At 44.7% G+C, this 25,177-nt stretch overlaps 1 long non-coding RNA gene and 1 pseudogene across 2 annotated transcripts; one reads left to right on the forward strand and one right to left on the reverse strand.

The window, feature by feature from the left end:
* Window positions 1-7,125: 7,125 nt before the first annotated feature.
* On the reverse strand, window positions 7,126-23,355 carry LOC143958949 (uncharacterized). 2 transcript variants are annotated; one of them, XR_013270158.1, is made up of 3 exons: window positions 23,125-23,355; window positions 12,377-12,490; window positions 7,126-7,321 (listed from the first exon to the last, which is right to left on the reverse strand). It is a non-coding gene; the product is annotated as an uncharacterized LOC143958949 (long non-coding RNA). The 2 variants fall into 2 exon arrangements; XR_013270159.1 differs by having other exon boundaries at window positions 23,079-23,355.
* Window positions 11,981-12,098, forward strand: LOC143959086 (5S ribosomal RNA; annotated as a pseudogene).
* Window positions 23,356-25,177: the final 1,822 nt, after the last annotated feature.

Raw genomic sequence — 25,177 nt, forward strand, 5'->3', positions numbered from 1 at the left:
CAATGTGGCGATCGAAGGCCATGTTTCCAATTGTAGAAAGTGCGATGCTTGTGTATAGCCCCTTTCTATAAGCCCCTGAAATGCTCCTGGTTCCATTCCCGGTAAAAAACTAGGGTTACCCAGAATGGGAAATAGTGGTGAATTTGTTGTAGAGAATTGAGGATTTCGACAGATCTTAGCCCCTATCCGCAACGTTGGACCTATAAGTGGGTGTTTTTTAAGCGATTCTGGTAATGTTGTATAACACCAGATTGCTCTGCGTAGGGGTATTGAACTGCATTTTTGTTCTATTTCTGTCCATAATTTAGATTCTGTATGTCTACACCAGTCTATCGCTCTGCCAATGTGTACTGCCTGGTAATATTTAAACATATCTGGTACTGCCAGGCCGCCGTAGCCTTTAGGAGCTCTCATGATGTTTCTATTGATCCTTGGACGTTTGTTTGCCCATATAAATTTAGTGAAAAGAGTATCTATCTGGCGGAAAAAAGGTGTTGGAATATCTATAGGTAAGGTCTGAAATAGATATAACAGTTTTGGCAGTATGTTCATTTTTATAATATTACATCTGGCGAACCACGAGTGTAATCCCTGTTTCCATTTGTCTAATAGTACCCGAATTTCCTGTAGTAACGGGGGGAAATTTACTTTAAAAGTCTTTTCCATCTTATCTGGTATATATGTACCTAAATACTTAAGTGCTACATTCACCCATTTAAAGCTATAATTAGGCCGTATAGTCTGTTGTACCCCTATAGGCAGAGCTACCCCCATTGCCTCCGATTTTGTATAATTTATTTTTAGATTTGATATCTCCCCATATCTTACGATTTCCTCCATAAGGTTTGGTAAGGAGATGTGTGGTCTGGATAGGGAAAACAAAAGGTCATCCGCATATGCTGATATTTTGTAGTTATGCCCCCCTATTTGGAGTCCCTGGATATCTGGGTTTTGTCGGATTTTATTCAATAGTGGTTCTAATGAAAGGACAAACAATAGGGGTGAGAGAGGGCAGCCCTGGCGGGTTCCATTTGAGATCTTAAATGGTTCTGAAAAAACTCCATTTACCTTCACTAAAGCCTGTGGGGAGGCATATATCCCAGCAATCCACCGTAGCATAACCTCTCCCACCCCCATGTGTCTTAATACCGCAAACATAAATCTCCAATTGACTCGGTCAAATGCCTTTTCTGCATCCGTACTTAAAAAGACACTCAGGGTTTTTGTTAGGTTGGAAAAATGTACCAAGTTTAATACTTTGATTACGTTATCTCTCGCTTCACGTGAGGGGATAAACCCTACTTGGTCCAAATGTACCAGCTGATGTAAGTGCGATTGTAGACGGGAGGCCAATATTTTAGTGAAAAGTTTTAAATCCACGTTTAGCAATGAGATCGGCCGGTAACTGCCGCACTCCGCCGGGTCCTTCCCTTCCTTTGGAATAACCGAAATATGTGCCCTAAGCATATCCGGAGGGGGTGCGGCAGTCCGGCCAAGCGCATTGAAAACCTTTACCATATGTGGGCCTAATATTGAAAAGAAGTTCCTATAATATTGTATTGTATATCCGTCCGGACCTGGTGTCTTCCCTTTTTTGACTGATTTTATTGCTACACTTAGTTCTTCAACAGTTATTGGGATTTCTAAGCTGTTACGGACCGGAGAGGGCAATCTATGAAGACCTGCTGAGGCTAAATAGTCCTCCACTTTGGCCATGGGGAAGGAAGGGGATGTCAGATTATAGAGGGCCGCATAGTATTCTTTGAACCTCTGCGCTATATCTTTGGGCATTGTAATTAGCTGTCCATTTCTTCCCTTTATATTGGGTACATAGATTGTCCTCTCCTTCTCCTTAAGCTTCCCCGCTAACACTCTACCACACTTATCTCCTAGTTCATACCCTGTTCTCTTCCCTGCCTGTATCACCGCTTTCGCCTTATAGCGGTGAAGGTCTGTCATCTGCCTCCTCAAATGTGCCAAATCTTTCCCTAGGAGTGGTGTCTGTACTTTCTTATGTTGCGTTTCAAGTTTTTGAATTTCTTCCGATATTTTTATTATCTGCGCTTCTCGTGCTTTTTTCATTTGGGAGCCATGTTTAATCAAAATCCCCCGCATGACCACCTTATGTGCCTCCCATATCATGCCCGGGTCGCTCCCCGGGGTGTCGTTGGTCTGAAAGTATGCCATCATTTCCTTTATAATATCCTCCTGTATATCTGCTTTCTGTAGCAGACTTTCATTCAAACGCCAACTACGTCCCGAGGAGCGAGCCGGGCTAGACAGGGAGATCTGCGATGTAACCGGTGCATGGTCTGACCAGGTTATATTTCCTATCGTCACCTCTATTACCGACGTGAGTAGATAGTGTGGCACAAGAAATGGATCAATACGGGAGTATTGTTGATGCGGGTTGGAAAAAAAAGTATAATCCTTTTCTCCTGCATGGAAAATCCGCCATACATCTACCAACTGCATCTCCTGCATCTCCCGTTTGACCCTCTTCCTAACACCGTCTGGGGTTGAGGATGAGCCCATAGAGGTATCCATTCCGGGGTCCAAGGAGACATTAAAGTCTCCTCCCAGAATCAACTTTCCTTCTACAAATTCTGCTAGTTTTCTCAAAATTTTATTTAAGAAAGCATCTTGTTGTATGTTTGGTGCATATATCGTAGCCAAAGTTACTTTTACTCCATCAATATGGCCTTTAAGAAATAGGAAGCGTCCATTCCCATCCACTTGTTTGTCCAAAAGGGACCAAGATATCCGATTAGATATGAGAATGGACACCCCCTTAGATTTTGCTTCTTGATTGTGTGCGTGATAAACACAGGGAAAAAATCTGTTCTGAAGTAAGGGGAGTCCACCCGTCCTAAAATGCGTTTCCTGTACAAATGCTACATCTGTACGATGACGTTTCAAATCATTTAATAACATCCTTCTTTTTTCAGGGACATTAAGTCCCTTAACATTCATAGAGGTCACCCTTATCCCCTCCATCCTGGGGGAGGGGAGGAGAGAGAGAGGGAGAGAAGAAGAAGAAAAAAAAAAAAAAAAAAAAAAAAACCCCACAGAAAAACAAAAACACACAAAAAAAAAAAAAAAAAAAAAAGGGGAAACCCAAATACCCCTAAGAGAGACACCCCCCTCTGAGCCTCCGACCGTCTGGCTCAGGTGGGTGTAAACCTAATTTGGGGTTCGGCCTGGATTTGGCACAGAACCGAGAGCTCTGTTCCCAGTCCCCTCCACCCAGTCCTATAGCCCCCATCTAGGGCTACCTTTCCATGTTACCTCGCCTTTTTACCTATACCTACATGCCTGCCTTCCTTCCCCTCCTCCCATTGCATCTTCCATCCCACCATCCCCCAAGGGGTAGTGATAATCTTCTCCCACATTCCTCATTCTTACCCTTTCCCCTTTCTAACTCTCTCTTGCTTCCTCCTAATTACCGTTACCGTGTGTTCCATCTTAGATTCCCTAAAGTTCCCATCTTGTTTAAGCTGTCGGTATGAACAGATCTGGTATGTTCTCCCCTCTTATTTATTATTTATATCTTCCCTCCAGATTTTCCTGTTTTTCCCGTTTATTCCATATATTTCAAAACTTTATCAGAATATTCCCCCCTAATATTCCATATACACATACCAAGTTGTATAGTGCCACCTAAATTATGCAAAAAATAAAATAAAATACAGTGCTAGTTTCCTTATTTCATAACATAATTACAATCTAATAATATAATTACAATAGAAACAATAATATCACTCCTCTTATATTTTTCCATTGCACTCTGTAATTTTTTCTTTCCCCGTGTATATAAACCAACCTATCCGTTCCTATAAACACACATCTGTGTGTGCGCACTCATTGACATAAAAAAAAAAAAACCCACCACCCCTCTTTACCCATTGCCTTCTCCCCCCCCCACCTCCTAAACCCCCCCCCAAAAAAAAACATGTGTTTTTTAAATAGGGGTGCCATTTCTATTAGACACCATCGAATTGTACAGTGATACCACAGTAATATAATATTAATTTTCACGGCAAACAAACACAAAAAAAAAAAAAAAACATTCCTCAAATGTGTCCCTGTTATATCTTCCCCAAATACCCTATATACTCCCCCTTCCAGTGTAACCACCTCCCACCTCTCCCTCTTAAAAAACTCTCTGTGCGCCTACTACCTCCATTTTCCTGCCCCAAATGAACCAAACCCCCCATACCAAAAAAAAAAAAAAAAACACACAACACACCAAAAAACCAACCCCCCCCCCCCCAAAAAAAAAGGGAATACAATGCTAGTTTCCTTATTTCATAACATAATTACAATCTAATAATATATTTACAATAGAAACAATAATACCACTCCTCTTATATTTTCCATTACACTCTGGAATTTTTTCTTTTCCCCGTGTATATAAACCAACCTATTCATTCCTATAAACACACATCTGTGTGTGCGTACCCACTGACATCAATAATAAAAAAAATAAAATAAAAAAAAAGCGGGTTCCTTCCTTCATCTCGGGTATATAAAGGGGTGATATCTGAATTCAGGGAGAGCCCGGGTGAACACCCCGAGTGCCCCCCGGGGGGGGGGACAAAGGAGAGAAAAAATCCCCCCCTTAACCCCCCCCCGAGACACCCGCTCCACCCAGCCCTCCCCAAGGGGAAAAAAAAACCGGGGAAAGGGGAAGTAAAAAAAAAATAAAAAAAGGGTGGGGTCCGGAGGGAGCAACCCCTTTTAGCTAAAAAAAAAAGGGGACCATAATAGAGAGGCATCCCGTCCGAATCCCATATCTTCCCTTCTATTTAAAGTGAGATTGTCCTTTCTCTTGTCAGTCCATCTTTTTCTGGAATACATGGTCTTCTTTCTCTACTAGCGACCTTATTTCTTAAAGTGTTTACTATTGGCTGCAGCCAGTTCTGTATCCCAAACGTCTCCGCTTCAAGGAAGGCAAATAATTCCGGGAGTTCCGACGGGTATCGCAAGGTAAATGTCTTTGAATTTTTTTTTATAATTAACGCGATGGGGTAACCCCACCTATAGGACCCCCCCATCATCTTGATTTTATCCAAAAGTGGGCGCAACATTGCCCTGCGCTGCAGGGTGGCCCGTGAGAGATCAGGCAGTATTTTCACCAAGGCCCCGTTCTGTTCTAAATCTCCACTTTCCCAAGCCTTACGGCTTATTAACTCCTTCTGTGCAAAACGGAAAAAACGACATATCACATCCCTTGGTCTATTTGTGTTTGTCACCGGGGGACCCGGGGCTCTATGCACTCTTTCAAATTCCAAAGGTTGGGAGAGGGGACCAGCTAATTTTTCACATATTGAAGAAATTGTAGCCTGCAGCATATCCCGTCCTATAGCCTCCGGGACCCCCCTAAACCGTAAGTTCTGACGTCTACTGCGGTCTTCTAACTCTTCCAGCCGTAATTGCATAGCAGAGACCTGGGAGGATTGTACATTCTGTACCTGTTCTAGATGGTAAACTCGGTTTTCCAGGGAGGACCATGCGGTCTCCCCACTCACCAGTCTCTCTGTCAGCTGCTGAACTTCTGCCTGTACTGCCTTGAGCTCTCTGCAGTGCATCTCCTCCAAACGGGCCACCATCGCCTCCATGTCCGTTCGAGTTGGTAATGCCAGCAGGTCTGCACGGGTAGGGAGAGCTTGTAGTAATGTTCTCAGGTCCAGCTCTCCCACTCTCCCTCCTTTCTGTCCCTTGTGCTCAGCATGTTGTTCCTCCATGTCACACTCTGCTGATACAGTGGAGGAAGACCACACCGGCTCTCACTTCCTGGTGTGTCACGTGCACCACTCGTCCCTCAGCGTTCTCTGTATCAGGCTCTGCTTGTCTCCGTGAGGCTCGTGTACGGGGGAAAAACAATTCAATCTCAGGCTGTGCTGTCTGTCTCCTCTGCCTCTCTCTTCTATTCATCCCTGTGCAGGTTACTGCATGTAGGCTACAGCCTCATGGCTTAGCACTCCAGGTAATCGATCACCGTCTAATGACCAGGTGGAGGGTCAGGGCTCCCAGAGCGTGTGTCTCACTCCTCCACCATCTCCAAGCTCCACCCTCGAGCTTCCGCTTTCTGCTGTGAAGTTGGACTTTTTGTTAGAACTAACGAGTCCTATGGGGGCACATCTTGGAAGGTCCAAAAATGGGTAAAACGGACTGTAGAAACCACCCACGGATCTTCGCAACGACTGCTTGATACCTCCGCAAACCTCTTCAACCTGGCTGCAGTGGCCTTTTGTCAAATGGACTTTGTCCCCTCCTGATTATTGGAGAGGCTTCTCTATTTGCCTTTAGAAACGTGGCCTGAGTACTCCTCCAATTCTTTTTGGGGTCTCTGCCTTGTCTAAAGTTGGAGAAATTCCTATTCCTGGAAGCTTGGAATTTTGTTGATACTACATGTGAATGCCTCACCCTTCTATCCTGGGGAAGTAGCCCCAACTTCCCTCCTGTCACTAATCCATAAAAGACATGGATGAGCGAGTTTGGGATGGAGGAGCTTTACTGGGCTGGACAGATTCTTGACCTCAACCCAATAGAACACCTTTGGGATGAATTAGAGCAGAGAATCCCGAGCCAAGCCTACTCGTCCACATCAGTGCCTGACTTCACAAATGCTCTCCCTGGAAGAATGGTCAAACATTCCCAAAGACACACACCTACACCTTGTGGTCAGCCTGTCCAGAAGAATTGAAGCTGTTGTAGCTGCAAAAGGGTGGGCCAACTCAATAGTGAATCCTCATTGACCACCAAGGGGAGACGTGCTGCCCATCATTGAGCATCAAGGGGAGACATGCTGCCCATCATTGACCACCAAGGGGAGACGTGCTGCCTATCATTGACCACCAAGGGGAGACGTGCTGCCCATCATTGACCACCAAGGGGAGACATGCTGCCCATCATTGACCACCAAGGGGAGACATGCTGCCCATCATTGACCACCAAGGGGAGACATGCTGCCCATTGACCACCAAGGGGAGACATGCTGCCCATTGACCACCAAGGGGAGACATGCTGCCCATTGACCACCAATGGGATGAACGTGCCCTGGAGTTAAAGGCTAAATGCATCTTTAAAGAAAAATAAATGTATAAAATGAAAAAAGAATGTGTACCCTTCACTTACTTTAGATCGAACAGCAGCCCAGCCATACTGGATCATTCCAGTCAAAAGGAAGAAAGAAATGACCACAGATCCAGAACTTCCGATTGCCTTTTATATTGTTTCACAAAGATAACACCAAAGACACCAAACTATGGTCATGTGGACGCATTTCACACATACATCTTGTGCTCATTCCAGTCATCTGCAACGAGATATTGGTAACATTAAAAAACACAAGGAGGATGATATGGGGCTTTGGGCCCCAATTATTGCATTAACAACCTTTAAAACACACTGCACTCAATTGTAATATTGACAAGCTAGGCATTTTAAAACAATAAAATGCTTTCCTGGTTTCTAAAAAAATAAAGCATTCAGCAGTAAAAATATACATCATTTTCACATTAAACAATATGGTTCTAATGCTAACTAATAACCGTACTAAAGCCTAACAAAAAAATAAAAATAAATCAATTATGTGCATTGTGTCTGAATACTCCTCTGTTGGGACCACAAAGAGCTGGAAACCAATGGGAAATCAATCGCAATGCATTCTATGCTGCGCCAGGCTGGGCATGAATCAGCAGCAAAGGGCAAATTAATGGCATTGTATACAAACAATGCTACCATGGGCTTGGGAGGGGGTCCTGTCGAAAGCCTAGCTGCAACAAATGGGCAGCAAGAAATCTATGTGCATTGCATCTGAACACTGCTCTGTTGGGACCACAGAGAGCCTGAAAAGGGAAATCAGGCGCAATACATTCTATGCTGCGCCAGACTGGGTATGAATCAGCAGCAAAGGGCGAATTAATGGCATTGTATAAAACCAATGCTACAGTGGGCTTGATTGTGCAACACATCATTTGCATTTCATATAACTGGCTCCCCTAGAGCAGCCAATCACTATCTGCATTGCTTATGAATGCTGCTTTGTTGGGACCACAAAAAGCATATGCGCAAGGTGAAATCATTTGCAATGCATTCTACACTGCTCCAAGTTGGGCATATAAATGAGTAGTGGAGGGGAAATAATGGCATTGTAAACAAACAATGCTTCAGTGGGCTTGATTGCACAACACATCATTTGAATTTCATATAAACCAAAGGCCGGCTCTAGTAGAGCAGCCATTTACTATTTACATTGCCTATGAAATCTGCTCTGTTGGGACCACAGAGCATATGTGCAAGGGGAAATCACTGGCAATGCATTCTACACTGCTCCAAGGTGGGCATACTAATGAGCAGCAAACGGGTAGTTAACAGCATTATATACAAACAATGCTACAGTGGGCTTGGGAGGGGGTCCTGTCTAAATCCCGCTCTAGCAAATGGGCAGCAAGTGATATCTATGTGCATTGAAACTGAACCCTACTCTGTTTTTGCTTGCTACTGGCTACACTATACATGGACATTAATGAATAGTTTTCATTGAAAACTTTCATATGGTTTAAATTATGGACGTTTAAACCCATTTGTGTGGGAATGGCATGTGTCATACCTTTTCCCCTATGGGGAGAAGACATCTTGACCCAGTCCCTAAAGTCTGAACCAAGAATAGGGCACATTGATTTTGGCCTGGCCAAAGTTTGTTGGCTGTAGTATGGTGCCCTCATACTCTAACCAAGAAAAGCTAAGAACCATTCCAAGATCAAAACACCGAATTCCCAGGAAGAAAGGATGAATAGTTAGAATAGGATCTGCCATTCACTTCATAGGCCATAACCAAACATTTGGACTGCCTGCCATGTTGCCCTAGAAGCAGTTGGAAGAGAGACTGAATCAGATCTAGCCCGGCCTTCTCAGAGGAATGAGCACTCTTCCGCAAGTCCAGCACGAACTGAGATTGACCCAGTCCCTCAGCCTTCTACTTCAGAACAACCTAGCAACCAGACTAGAGGCTTAATTATAGCTTACAATTGAAATGTAAGATGGTCTTCCAACAGCCGCCCTTTACTTCCAGAGAGCGGGGGCTCTCTGTAGACTTTCCCAAGAGGGATCAGACTGAAATCCCTGCTCTCTTTCTTATTCCTAACTCCATCCAGCAATATTTTTGGGTCCACAAAATTCAGTGGGTAAACCCAAGCAATGAGTTCTGATTAAAGCTCATAACTCAGGCAGTTAATTGAGCTATATACTTTTTCATTCCTAACGCAGTCAAGCAATATTTTTGGGTCCACAAAATTCAGTGATGAACCCAAGCAATGAGTTATGATTAAAGCTCATAACTCTGACACTGCTTCTATAGCATGTTAGACAATTTATTTTATCATCCTTAACCACTTAAGGACCGCCGCATGGCAATGTACGTCGGTGCAATGGCACCGACAGGCACAAGGGCAGCACAGTGGTGTAGTGGTTGGCACTCTCACCTAGGAATAAGAAGGGTCACTGGTTCAAATCCCAACCACAACACTACCTGCTTGGAGTTTGCATGTTCTCCCTGTGTCTGCGTGGGTTTTCTCCGGGTACTCCGGTTTCCTCCCACAATCCAAAGACATGCAGGTAGGTTAATTGGCCTCTGTCCAAAGTTGGCCCTAGTATATGCATGGGGACCTTGGATTGTGGGCTCCTTGAGGGTAGGGACCAATGTGAGTGTGCAATGTACAGGAATAGGGACAATTGTAGACACTCACTTAGGTTGAACTGGATGGACTGGTGTCTTTTTTCAACCTAACTAACTATGAAACTATGAAAGCACGTACATGTACGTGCTTGCCTTCCAGTGGGTGGGGGGTCCGATCGGACCCCCCTCCCGCTGGATGCGGCGGTCCGTTTCGCTTCAGGAGCGATCCGGGATGAGGGGATGGCCGTTGGTTTCTGGCCATCCCCTCTCGATCGCTCCTGGCGAATGAGAAGCTTCCCCAGCTGTGTATAGTAAACACAGGCAGGGAGGAAGTGATGTCATTCTCCTCGGGGCGGTCTTATTGACCGGACTACGAGGAGAACAGTGAAAGTAAGTGTGCACCAACACTACACTGACATGTAGGTACACAACCCCCCCCCCCCCCCCCCCATCTCCCCCCCTCCCAGTCACAGTGTCACTGATTGCAGTGATCATTTATTTATTGATCACTGCATTTAGTGTCAGTTGTGACAGTAAATACTGTCAGGGCAGTTAATGTTAGGTCCAGGGTAGCCCCCTACCCCCCCAATAAAGGTTTAACCCCCTGATTGCCCCTAGAGTTAACCCTTTCACCCCCTTTTGCCAGTGTCACTAAGCGATCGTTTTTCTGATCGCTCCATTAGTGTCACTGGTGCCGCTAAGTAGCTAGTTATTTTTTTTAGGTTACAAAAGAAATTAGAAATCTGCGCTTAGTAAAATAAAATAAAATAAAATGATATAAAAACAGCAGCTGAACACTATAACCTGGATACTGGGCACACAAAAGCAGAAAAAAGTAAAAGTGCTTTGCTTGGCCTCTTAAATATAAATGTGACTTAATAGGGAAAATGTGTGTGTATGGAAAATGTGAAAAACCTAAATAATGTGAAAAATCATTAGTGAAAAATACTTTGAAAACCCAAATTTCCAATGAAGTCAAAAGAAATTAATCTGTAACTCAAATGTCCATTAAAATGAAAAACCAAATAATCATAAAAAATAATGTGACACAATATAAAGTCCCATGTGAAATATAAGACAAAAAATGATGATTGATCTTGTATGTTCAAAACAACAATAATAATGCTTGACCACGTGGACCCTTCACCTCTGTAAACCAATAATGAATGGAGGCTTACCAGATCTCCAGTGACCCCCTGTTAAGGGAGGTCAGTCTGCGCAGATACGATCACATAGACGTTTCGATAAGGAAGCCGAAAGCCGACCCAATCGTTTCGGTGCAAGAAGCCGGGAAACGACCCAATCCTTCGGATATCACGTAGTCTCCAAATACGCTCGGATCCTCTCTTAGGCCTCAAAACGTCATATCACTGGTGCTGCTCCTGGATAATGCTAATGCACCTGGGGTGATTAGGGTGTGCCCAGGCACGCTGCGTGCCTGGGCACACCCTAATCACCCCAGGTGCATTCATTATTGGTTTACAGAGGTGAAGGGTCCACGTGGTCAAGCATTATTATTGTTGTTTTGAACATACAAGATCAATCATCATTTTTTGTCTTATATTTCACATGGGACTTTATATTGTGTCACATTATTTTTTATGATTATTTGGTTTTTCACTTTAATGGACATTTGAGTTACAGATTCATTTCTTTTGACTTCATTGGACATTTGGGTTTTCAAAGTATTTTTCACTAATGATTTTTCACATTATTTAGGTTTTTCACATTTTCCATACACACACATTTTTCCTATTAAGTCACATTAATACACATTTATATTTAAGAGGCCAAGCACTGCACTTTTATTTTTTTTAGGTTCACCGCCAGGTTTTTATAGAGCTAGGTACCCCGATATACTGCCCAATAATGGTTTACGCTGCACTTAGGTCTAGGGACATTCAGGGTGACATGGTTAGCACCTGGATGGGAAACCGCCAGGGAATACCAGGTGCCGTATTCTTTTTTTTAATATGTTGTTGGCGTCGATGACCTGTTTTATTTTTCTGCTTGTTTGCCGAGGTGACCATCTTGGCATTTGTCAAGAGGGTTGAGAGTGGCCAGAAAGATCGCCTACGACCAAATCAGCCTGAATTTGCCAGATCTCATTTGATTTTGGATGCTAAGCAGGGTCGGGCCTGTTTAGTACCTGGGTGGGATTCCGCCTGGGAATTCCAGGTGCCGTAGACTTTTTCTTAATATGTTGTTGGCGTCGACGACCTGTTTTATTTTGCTGGTTGTTTGCCAAGGTGAATATGTTGGCGTTTGTCAAGAGGGTTGAGAGTGGCCAGAAAGATCGCTTACTGTACATCACCCTGAATGCGCCCGATCTCATCTGATCTCGGATGCTAAGCAGGGTCGAACCTGGTTAGTACCTGGATAGTACACTGCATGGGAATACCAGGAGCTGTAGGCTTTTTTTTAATATGTTGTTGATGTCGACAACCTCTTTTATTTTTCTGCTTTTTTGCCGAGGTGACCATCTTGGTGTTTTTCAAGAGGGTTGAGAGTGGCCAAAAAGATCGCCTACGGCCACATCACCCTGAATGCGCCTGATCTCGTCTGATCTCGGATACTAACCAGGGTCGGGCCTGGTTAGAGCCTGGATGGAAGACCCCCTGGGAATACATTCTGAAATGGTACATTTAGAATATTTATTTTATCATCATCCATGATTTTTATGTAGGTACCCACCATCTGCTAATGCTGCAGAAGCAGAAAAGGGATTCCGTCTTGCTTGGAGTGTGCCTGGCTTCCCATCTTGCTTTGAGAGATCATAGCTTCCCATCTTGCTTGAAGATTTCATGGCTTATCAAACAGTCATGAAAAAGAGAAAATTTACAATGGAATTATGCTTACTTATCCAGAGATAATGAAATCTGAGGTTTGGGTTAAAAATACAAAATCGAAACCATGGCACGATATACATTTTTTTTACTGTTAACCTAAAATGCTTACTTCATGGTTAAACCTGGCTTAACCCATTCATGACTAAGCCTATTTTTGGCATTTGGTGTTTACAAGTTAAAATCCATATTTTTTGCTAGAAAATTACTTGGAACCCCCAAACATTATATATATATATATATATATTTTTTAACAGAGACTCTAGAGAATAAAACGGCGATTGTTGCAATATTTTATGTCACACGGTATTTGCTCAGCGGTGTTTTAAATGCAACTTTTTGGGAAAAGGGACACTTTCATGAATAAAAAAAAAAAACAGTAAAATTATCCCATTTTTTTTTTTTGCATAATGTGAAAGATAATGTTACGCCAAGTAAATAGATACCAAACATGCCACACTTTATAATTGCATGCACTTGTGGATTGACGACAAAGTACGGTACCTAAAAACCTCAATAGGCGACGCTTTAAACATTTTTTTACGGTTACCAGGTTAGAGTTTCAGAGGAGGTCTAGTGCTAGAATTAGTGCATCAGCGCTGAAAGCTGAAAATTGGTCTGGGCAGGAGGGGGGTTTAAGTGCCCAGTAAGCAAGTGGTTAAAGTGGTGCTCCGGCCAAAATTACACTTTTTAAATAAAAATACCCCTATAATACACAAGCTTAATGTATTCAGTAAAGTTGGTCTGTAAACTAAGGTCTGTTTTGTTAGGTTATTACAGCATTTTGAAAGTTTATAAACTAGCAGCAGACTGTGACCATCTGAAGTGTGGGCATCTGAAGCCAGACTGTATTTCTTCCTGGATTTCAGCCTTGCAGATCTCGCACATGCTCAATGCTGCACAAGCAGTGTAATAAGTTTCAGGTCAGGTTTCCATGGCAACGGCAGTGTTAGAGGAAGTTGCCACCCATATCTATGCAAACCCCTCCTCCCTCCAGGAACCAGTAAATATACTGCATGTACAAGGAATATTATTCAAGAAACACACACACACACTATATCTACACTCAGCTGATACTTTTTTCTGTACAGCTTTTCATTTAAAAAGAAAAAAATAATAATTAAAAAAATAATAATCTCAGCAACACAATTCATTTATGCATCTAGACGTATTGAAGACGACTTTATGAAGTTCAAACTGTGCATATTAATTTTGAAAAATTGTGCTTGTGTTTTGGTGTTAGGCCCCTTTCACACGGGATGGATCAGTAATGATCCGCCCCGTGATAATCCGCTTGCTCAGCGGGGATCGCTCTGTTGTCCCCGCTGAGCCGGAGGATAACAGGGCGGTCCCAGCACACTGTGCATGGACCGCCCTGTCAGCTCTCCGCTCTCCTCTATGGGGGATCGTCTGTCCGTGTTCATCCGATCCGCTCTGCAGACGGATTGAAAAATAGGATTTTCCTCCGTCTGCAGAATCCGACAATTGCGGAGGCGGACGATATCGGGTGTTTGCGGATGTTCATCCGCCGACACCCGCTATCCCATAGGAATGCATGTATGTCCGTACTTCATCCGCAAACGGATGGATGAAATACGCACATAATGTCCGCATGTGTGAATGGGGCCTTAGATGGGATGGTGGGAGTATTTAAAAAAACTGCTTATTTACAACTATTTGCACAAACAACTTTCTCTATGTTACATAGATAATCGGGTTAAAAATAAGAAAATATTCCCCCAGCACATCGCATCGCCCCCCTCCCGGTAAAATCGCATCCCCCCAGCACATTGCATCACAACGCCCCCAGCACATCGAATCGCATCTCCCCCAACACTTCTCATCGCATCGCCCAAAGCACATTGCATCACCCCCGACACATCAAATCACATCAGAACATCGAATCGCCTGAGATCACCTGGCAGTGCAAGGGAAATGGGACGTCCCTGTGGCGGGGGTAGTCTCCAACATCTTAGAGCTGCGAGCAGTGTACTTGGCTCTGCTGAGTCTAAAAGAACATCTACGGCAGAAACAAGTGCTATTGCGGCTAGACAACAGAGCAGCAGTTTCATATATATAACGGCAGGGGTGAACGCACAGCATCACATTATTAAAGGAAGTAGAGCCCATTATGTTATGGGCAGAAAGAAATTTGTTGGATTTAAAGGCAGTTTACCTTCCGGGCCGTTTGAATCAGCAGGCGGATCGCCTATCAAGTTGTTTTCCAGACAGCAACGAGTGGGCAGTGCACCCATCAGAGTTCAGTTGGATCATGAGTCTGCAGAAGCCACCAGAAATAGATCTCTTTGCTTCTCCAATGAATGCGAAGCTGCCGAGATTTCCATCCCGTCTGCCTCATCCCCGTGCAGAAGCAGTAGATGCCCTCTCGAGTCCGTGGCGATGCGAGACCGCGTATGCGTTTCCCCCCAGACCCTTGATCGCAAAGTTTTTAATCAGATTATCGATGGAGCCAGTCAGAGTGATCGCTATTCTGCCGTACTGGCCGAAGAGGCCGTGTTTCCCTTGGGCAGTGAACCTCAGCGTGTTGTATGACCGCGCAATTGTCATTCAACGTGCATCAGCGCTGAAAGCTTGAAAATTGGTCTGGGCAGGAGGGGGGTTTAAGTGCCTAGTAAGCAAGTGGTTAAAGTGGTGCTCCGGCCAAAATTACACTTTTTAAATAAAAATAACCCTATAATACACAAGCTTAATAATGTATTCAGTAAAGTTGGTCTGTAAACTAAGGTCCGTTTTGTTAGGTTAATACAGCATTTTGAAAGTTTATAAACTAGCAGCAGACTGTGGCCATCTTTAGTGTGGGCATCTGAAGCCAGACTGTATTTCTTCTTGGATTTCAGCCTTGCAGATCTCGCACATGCTCAATGCTGCACAAGCGGTGTAATAAGTTTCAGGTCAGGTTTCCATGGCAACGGCAGTGTTAGAGGAAGTTGCCACCCATATCTATGCAAACCCCTCCTCCCTCCAGGAACCAGTAAATATACTGCATGTACAAGGAATATTATTCAAGAAACACACACTATATATACATCGTGTTCTGTACATATATACACACACATATCTACACTCAGTTGATACATTTTTCTGTACAGCTTTTCATTTAAAAAGAAAAAAAAATAATTAAAAAAATAATAATCTCAGAAACACAATTCATTTATGCATCTAGACGTATTGAAGACGACTTTATGAAGTTCAAACTGTGCATATTAATTTTGAAAAATGGTGCTTGTGTTTTGGTGTTAGGCCCCTTTCACACGGGATGGATCAGTAATGATCCGCCCCGTGATGATCCGCTTGCTCTGCGGGGATCGCTCTGTTGTCCCCGCTGAGCCGGAGGATAACAGGGCGGTCCCAGCACACTGTGCAGGGACCGCCCTGTCAGCTCTCCGCTCTCCTCTACGGGGGATCGGATGAGAACGGACCGTCTGTCCGTGTTCATCCGATCCGCTCTGCAGACGGATAGAAAAATAGGATTTTCCTCCGTCTGCAGAATCGGACAATTGCGGAGGCGGACGATATCGGGTGTTTGCGGATGTTCATCCGCCGACACCCGCTATCCCATAGGAATGCATGTATGTCCGTACTTCATCCGTAAACGGATGGATGAAATACGCACATAATGTCCGCATGTGTGAATGGGGCCTTAGATGGGATGGTGGGAGTATTTAAAAAAAAAAACTGCTTATTTACAACTATTTGCACAAACAACTTTCTCTATGTTACATAGATAATCGGGTTAAAAATAAGAAAATATTCCCCCAGCACATCGATCCCCCTCCCCGTAAAATCGCATCGCCCCAGCACATTGCATCACAACGCCCCCAGCACATCGAATCGCATCTCCCCCAACACTTCTCATCGCATCGCCCAAAGCACATTGCATCACCCCCGACACATCAAATCGGATCAGAACATCGAAACGCGTCGCCCCCAACAGATCGCATCCAATCGCATCACCCAAGCACATCGCATTGAATCGCCCCAGCACATTGAATCGCATCTCCCCCAGAACATCGAATCGCATCACCCCCAGCACATTGCATCACCCCCAACACTTCGAATTGCATCAGCACATCGAATCGCATCGCCCCAGCACATCTCATCACCCCAGCAAATCGAATCGCATCACCCCCATCACATTGCATCTCCCCCAGCACATTGCATCACCCCCAGCGCATCGAAATGCCCAAAGCACATTGCATCACCTACAACACATCGAATCGCATCAGCACATCGAATCGCTTCGCCCCACCATATCGCATAGAAATGCATAGCCCAAGCACATCGCATCGCCTCAGCACATCGAATCGCATCTCCCCAGAACATCGAATCGCATCTCCCCCAGCACATCGAATCGCCCCCAGCACATCGCATCGCCCAAAGCACATTGCATCACCCCAACACATCAAATCGCATCAGAACATCGAATCGCGCCGCCCCCAACACATCGTATCAAATCACATCACCCAAGCACATCGCATTGAATCGCCCCAGCACATCAAATTGCATCTCCCCAGAACATCGAATCACATCACCCCAGCACATTGTATCACCCCCAACACTTCGAATTGCATCATCACATCGAATTGCATTGCCCCAGCAAATCGAAACGCATCTCCCCCAGCACATTGCATCTCCCAGCACATCGAATCGCCCCAGCACATCGAATCGCCCAAAGCACATTGCATTACCCCCAAAACATCGAATCACATCAGCACATCAAATCGGTTGGCCCCACCACATAGCATCAAAACGCATTGCCCAAGCACATCGCATCGCCCCAGCACATCAAATCGCATCACCCATCGCATCGAATCGCATCACCCAAGCACATCGCATTGAATCGCCCCAGCACATCGAATCGCATCTCCCCCAAAACATCGAATCGCATCACCCCAGCACATTGCATCACCCCCAACACTTCGAATTGCATCAGCACATCGAATCGCATAGCCCCAGCACATCTCATCGCCCCCAGCACATCACATCTCCCCAGCAAATCGAATCGCATCTCCCCCAGCACATTGCATCTTTCCCAGCACATCGAATCGCCCCAGCACATCAATTCGCCCAAAGCACATTGCATCACCCCCAACACATCGAATCACATCAGCACATCGAATTGCCTTGCCACACCACATCGCATTGAAACGCATCACCCCAGCACATCGCATCGCCCCAGCACATCGAATCGCATCTCCCCAGAACTTCGAAACGCATAACCCCCAGCACATCGCATCTCCCCAAAACACATTGCATCACCCGCAACACATCAAATCGCATCGCCCCCACAGCACATCACATTGAATCACATCGCCCCAGCACATCGCATCGCCCCCAGCATATCACATCACATTGCCCCCAGCACATAGAATTGCATCTCCCCAGCACATAGAATCACATCTCCCCCAGCAAATCGAATCGCAACTCCCCCAGCACATTGAATCACCCCCAGCACAACGCATCGCCCAAAGCACATTGCATCGCCCAAAGCACATTGCATCACCCCCAACACATCGAATCGCATCAGCACATCGAATCGCTTCACCCCAACACCTCGAATCCCATCGCCCAAACGCAGAACATCGAATCGCCCCCAGCACATCACATCGAATCGCATCACCCCAGCACATCGCATCGCCCCCAGCACATGTCATCACATCGAATTGCATCTCCCCCCAGCACATCGAATCGCATCTCCCCAGCACATCGAATCACCCCCAGCGCATCGCATCTCCCAAAGTACATTGCATCACCCGCAACACATCGAATCGCATCGCCCCCAGCACATCAAATCGAATCGCATCGCCCCAGCACATCACATTGCTCCCAGCACATAGAATCGCATCTCCCCCAGCACATCGAATCGCTTCACCCCCAGCACATCGAATTGCATCTCCCCCAGCACATCGAATCACATCTCCCCAGCACATCGAATCACCCCCAGCACATCGCAACGCCCATAGCACATTGCATCACCCCCAACACATCGAATTGCATCAGCACATCGAATCGCTTCACCCCAACACCTAGAATCCCATCGCCCAATCGCATCACATATCCCCAGAACATCGAATCGCCCCCAGCACATCACATCGCATCGCCCCCAGCACATCGCAGCACATCGCATCACATCGAATCGCATCAGCACATCGAATCGCTTCGCCCCAACACATTGAATCCCATCGCCCAATCACCTCTCCCCAGAACATCGAATCGCCCCAAAGCCCATTGCATCACCCACAACACCTTACATCAGAGTCCCACTTTATAGCAGAGTATCGCCCCCTTGCATCAGAGTGTGGCAGAGTGCCCCCTTCCACATACACTATATTGTCAAAAGTATTGGGACACCTGCCTTTACACACGAACACACATAAACTTTAATGGAATATCAGTCTTCATCCATAGGGTTCAATATTTAGTTGCCACACTCTTTGCAGTTATAACAGCTTCAACTATTCTGGGAAGGCTGTCTACAAGGTTTAGGAGTGTGTCTATGGGAATATTTGACCATTCTTCCAATAGTACATTTGTGAGGTCAGGCACTGATGTTGGACGAGAAAGGCCCATCTCGCAGCCTTCACTCTATTTCACCCCAAAGGTGTTCTATTGGGTTGAGGTCAGGACTCTGCATTCCAGTCACGTTCCTCCACGCAACGCATCGAAACGCATCACCCAAGCACATCGCATCGCCCCAGCACATCGAATCGCATCTCCCCAGAACATCGAATCGCATAACCCCCAGCACATTGCATCACCCCAGCACATTGCATCACCCCAGCACATCGAATCGCCCCAGCACATCACATTGGCCCCAGCACATCGCATCGCCCAAAGAACATTGCATCACCCCCAAAACATCGAATCGCATCAGCACATCGAATCCCATCGCCCAATCGCATCGCATCTCCCCAGAACATCAACTCTCCCCAAAGCACATCGCATCGCCCACAGCACATCACATTGAATCACATCGTCCCAGCACATCGCAGGGCCCCCAGCATATCACATCACATTGCCCCCAGCACATAGAATCGCATCTCCCCCAGCACATAGAATCGCATCTCCCCCGGCACATCGAATCGCAACTCCCCCAGCACATTAAATCACCCCCAGCACAACGCATTGCCCAAAGCACATTGCATCGCCCAAAGCACATTGCATCACCCCCAACACATCGAATCGTATCAGCACATCGAATCGCTTCACCCCAACACCTCGAATCCCTTCGCCCAATCGCATCACATCTCCCCAGAACATAGAATCGCCCCCAGCACATCACATCGAATCGCATCACCCCAGCACATCGCATCGCCCCCCAGCACATGGCATCACATCGAATCGCATCTCCCCCAGCATATCGAATCGCATCTCCCCCAGCATATCGAATCGCATCTCCCCCAGCACATCGAATCACATCTCCCCAGCACATCGAATCACCCCCAGCGCATCGCATCTCCCAAAGTACATTGCATCACCCGCAACACATCGAATCACATCGCCCCAGCACATTGCATCACTTTGCTCCCAGGACATAGAATCGCATCTCCCCATCGCAACTCCCAAAGCACATCGCATCTCCCAAAGCACATTGCATCACCCCAGCATATCGAATCGCATCAGCACATCGAATGGCATCGGCACATCGAATCGCTTCCGGGAGGCGATGATGTATTACCAGTCCCCATGATGTGACAGTCCAGTCACGTCCAATACGAACGCAACTACCTATCATCCGATAGTAAGGTAAAATGTTGAACATAATCTCTTTTAACACTTACGGCTTAAATCACCCTGTGGAAAGAACTGCTCTATGGAAGGAAGCTCTGAAACTGCAGGCTGATATTTTATGCATCCAGGAGTCCCATCTGCTACCATCTGATCAGTTTCGATTAAAACATCCCAGATATCCCCAAATCTTTTTTGCTTCTGCTGCACAAAAAACCAGAGGAGTTGCCATCGCCATTAGAGATACTGTTTCTTTTAAAGAACTGGAGACAATCCCGGATAAGGAAGGGAGGTAGGGAGGTATTTGGTAGGAAGGTAGGAAGGGAGGTATTTGATCTTAATAGGAGATATAAATAACAAAACCTACACGATCGTTTGTCTCTATGCTCCAAACTCCCACCAGATGTGTTTCCTAAAATGGCTATTAAAGAGCATATCCACTGTTAAGAAAGGGCCCTTGGTGGTTTTTGGAGATTTCAATCTTACCGCAGACTATGCAATCGACACTACCACTAAGTCCAGACGCCCTTTGTCTTCCCTACAAACGCTCTTTCATTCGGAAGAGCTCTACGACGCCTGGAGGTGTCAGCACCCAGGAGAAAGGGACTTTTCATTCCACATAATGCCAGACATAATTCCTACTCTCGTATTGACATGATTTTAGTAGATAGAGTTTTATTGCAACAGCTGTCCTCCTCCACCATCCACGACATCTCATGGTCTGACCATGCTACAGTGTCAGTCGCGGTGGCGGAGGGGGAACGCTTATTTGGGAGATTTTGTGTGGAGGGCCAATTCTAATCTGCTCAGTGTACCCGAACATGCGACCTTCATATCAAACAAATTAAAGGAATATTTTGAAATTAATTCATCCTCAGTCTCTGACCCGTCAGTTCTGTGGTGTGCCCATAAGGCATACATAAGGGGCATAATGATACAACTAAATTCGAGAATTAATAAACAAAAAAATAAACAACTAGATCTCCTATTACAAGAGATTAAATCACTTGAAATCCAGAATAAGGTCGCACCCATGGTTTCTCTGGCAGATAAATTGACCAAACTTCGTTGTGATCTTAGATGTATGCTTTTAGAACGCTATGATAAATATATCGCAGCTATTAAGGTTTAATCATTATGCTCTGGGCAATAGAGCAAGTAAATTACTGGCCTATATTTTAAAAGAACACAGAGCCCGTACCAGAATCCCTTATATTAAATGCTCTGTGGGCAACGGCAGGATCATTGATCCTAAGGGTATTGCTGATGCCTTCGCTAATTATTATTCTACCCTGTACAACCTCCAGCAGGATGGAAACACCTATCAACCCTCAGAATCAGACATATAAGGTTTTTTGGAGGAGATAGCTCTCCCGGCCCTTTCCCGGGAACAACTACAATCTTTAAATGCACCAATCTCACCACTAGAAATACAGAAAGCAATCCACTCTCAACCGATTGGCAAATCCCCAGGCCCAGATGGGCTACCCAATGATTATTACAAAACATTTGCCTCCACTCTAGTGTCTCCTCTAAAAGATACATTTACTCATGCAATACAGACATTTTCGTTCCCCCCCTGAAATGCTTAAAGCATACATTGTCACTATACCCAAACCGGGGAAAAGCCCTGATGAACCCACCAATTTCCGTCCGATTTCTCTTTTAAATACAGATGTTAAATTATACGCTAAAATAATTGCCCAGAGACTAGCCCAGCTTATTCCTCTTTTAAAATTTAATCCTGACCAATCGGGTTTCACACCTGGTAGGCAGCCATCGGACGCAACTCGCAGGGTGGTGGATATCCTCCACTGTAAAAATTCCTGTCGGACGCCTTCTCTGCTCCTATCTTTGGATGTGGAGAAGGCGTTTGACAGGATACACTGGGAATACATGGTCCATACCCTTAAAAAGTTTGGCCTTGGGGGACCTATATTGTCAGCCATATTAGCCTTATACTCCTCACCTTCCGCACAAGTATACACATCCAATACACTATCGCGATCCTTTACAATCTCCAACGGGACTAGACAGGGGTGCCCCCTCTCCCCTTTTATTTCCAACCTTCTTATGGAGCCCCTAGCGGAAAAAATTAGATCCCACCCAAATATCACAGGTTTCTCTTTCCCCAATCATACTCATAAAATAAACGTATTTGCCGACGATGTTATTTTATTCCTAACCTCCCCGTCACATTCCTTAATCAATGCCCACATAGTCCTTAACGAATTTCGTAAAATCTCCTATTATAAAGTTAATTTCACCAAATCACTAACTCTCCCTATACATGTCCCACCTGCTCTTCAAAATCGACTACAACTCCAATTCCCCTACTCATGGACTGCAGAACAAATAACTTATCTTGGCCTCCAAATTACCAAGACCCCTCTAAATTAGCAGATACTAACTATCATGCCCTTATAAAGAAATTAACCTTACAAACCGCTCGACTTGCCAAATCCGAATTAACATGGTCTGGACGCCTAGCGTCTTTTAAGATGTTACTTCTTCCCCAAATCTTATACATCTTCCGCACCCTCCCAATACCCCTCAAGACCACCCATTTAAAAGCACTAGATTCCATACTGACAAAATATATCTAACTAAAAAAAAAACTGAGATGTACCACAGTCATATTAGCTAAACAAAGAGGGGCAGGGGGTATGGGGTTCCCAGTCCTGCTGGACTACTACCGTGCATCTCTGCTCACTCAACTTAGAACATGGTTCCTATGTGGAGCGGACATTCCGTGGTGCAAACTAGAACAGACCCTAAGCCCCACCAGAGATCTTTCTCACCTTCTTTTACTTGATAGTTGGAGCCATGTTCCTTTACAAAACTTACCCATGACCCTCCGGGCCTCATGAAAAGCTTGGAGGGATCTATGTGGTGCCTTAACCCCGTCGGATAAACAAATAGAAATACCAATACCCCTGGTTACAATTGAAGGTGCTATTCCAAACAGACTTATTAATTGGACGTCCAGGGGGATTACCCAGTTAAGTGATATGTTCCATAACGACTTCCTAAAAACATTCCCACAGCGGCAAGAACAATACGGTCTTCCAAGTAATGAAACGTTACACATATGATCAGATCTCCCATCTCTTAAAACCGTTAGGGGTTCATCATTTATATATTCAAGAAGCTGCTTGGAAATTTTTCACAGTCTCTGCTGCTACCCCAAAAGGGATCTCCATTTTTTTACACGCTTTTTCAACGCAAAACCACCTTTATTAAATCAGTACCATTTCAGAAATGGGAGACAGAAATGCAGACCACATTCACATCTCAACAATGGAAAAAAGCCCTAAACACTGTGTATAAATCATCAAAGTGTGTGAATCACTGGGAATTGACTCACAAAATCACATTGAGATGGTACTTGACTCCATACCGTCTTCATACGTTTTTTCCAGGTCATTCCTCTTTATGCTGGAGGGGATGTGGAGAGGTGAGTAACGTTATGCACATCATGTGGACCTGTAAACATATAACTAGTTTTTGGAATGCTGTGTTTCGATTAATTTCCTCTATTACCGGGTTGATTACATATCCAAAGAACAGCTTGGCTCTATTTAATCTGGGAATTGAGGTATTTCCGCCAGATTTTCGCACGGTGGTTACACATATACTGATTGCGGCTAGATTACTTATTACTAGGAAGTGGAAAAGTGATGTTCCCAAAAACATTTCGGACATATATCCTATCATACAAACACACTACAAATGGGGAAGCCTTATGGGCTGTAAAATCAGGTTCCAAGAGACAGATTGATGGTAGGTGGAAATGCTGGCTGGAAAAATTTCCACAGTAGTCGTGAGATTATACTAGTAAATACTGAAGTTTGCCCAAAAGGGTGAGTCCATTACTTTCAAGAGATAAGGCAGGAAGTTATTTATGCTGTACCATAGCGGATATATACCTATAGGTCCATACTGGAGGTCCAAATTGGTAATATAATACTCTTCAGATTATATTTTGTTAGAGGATTTATTGCCAGACCACTTAAATCCCGGTCTTGGTTTTTCTCAGTTCTCTTTTTCTTTTTCTATGGTCTTCTTTTTCTTTCACCTTTTCTATATATCTGCTTTCCTAACTTAGAGGCGTATATATCCTTTTACGTGTAAAGGAAAGTCTGCAACTGTTAAGTACTACATTAATCACCTGTAAAAAATTTTAATCAATGCTGTTGACTATTGATCCAAATGTTCCATGTGTGATATATGTATACTGGCTCAAGATTTACTGCTGATTATTGATACTATCATGACATTATGGAATTTTATACACCTATAACGACCTCTTGTAACAAATATGTATGGAAATTTATACTTCTGTTATGTTCTGAAAATATTTCTAATAAAAACTAAACTGAAAAAAAAAAAAGAGGGTTGAAGGTGCCCAAAGAGATTGCCTATGGCCACATCACCCTGAAAGCGCACCATGTCATCTGATCTCGGAGACTAAGCAGTGGCGGTCCTGGTTAGTACTTGGATGGGAGACCACCTGGGAATACCAGGTGCTCTAGGAATTTTTTTTTTTTTTTTGCCGTTGACTTGTTTTTACTTTGTTTTCCATGGTGGCAGTCTTGGCGTTTGTCAAGAGGGTTGAGGGTGCCCAAAGAGATTGTCTATGGACTCATCACCCTGAAAGCGTCTGATCTCAGAGGCTAAGCAGATTCAGGACTTGTTAGTACCTGGATGGCAGACCGCCTGGGAATACCAGGTGCCATATGCTTCTTTTTTTTTTTGGCATTAGTTTGTTTTTTTCCCTTGTTTACCAAGGTGACCATCTTGACGTTTTTCAAGAGAGTTCAGGGTGCCCAAAGCTATTGCCTAAGGCCACATCTCCCTTAAAGCAACCGATCTTGTCTGATCTCGGAGGCTTAGCAGG

The sequence above is a fragment of the Lithobates pipiens genome, unplaced genomic scaffold, assembly GCF_037356315.1.
Source record: "Lithobates pipiens isolate NorthernLeopardFrog02 unplaced genomic scaffold, aLitPip1_a1.2 Scaffold_66, whole genome shotgun sequence".
Lineage (NCBI taxonomy): Eukaryota > Metazoa > Chordata > Amphibia > Anura > Ranidae > Lithobates > Lithobates pipiens.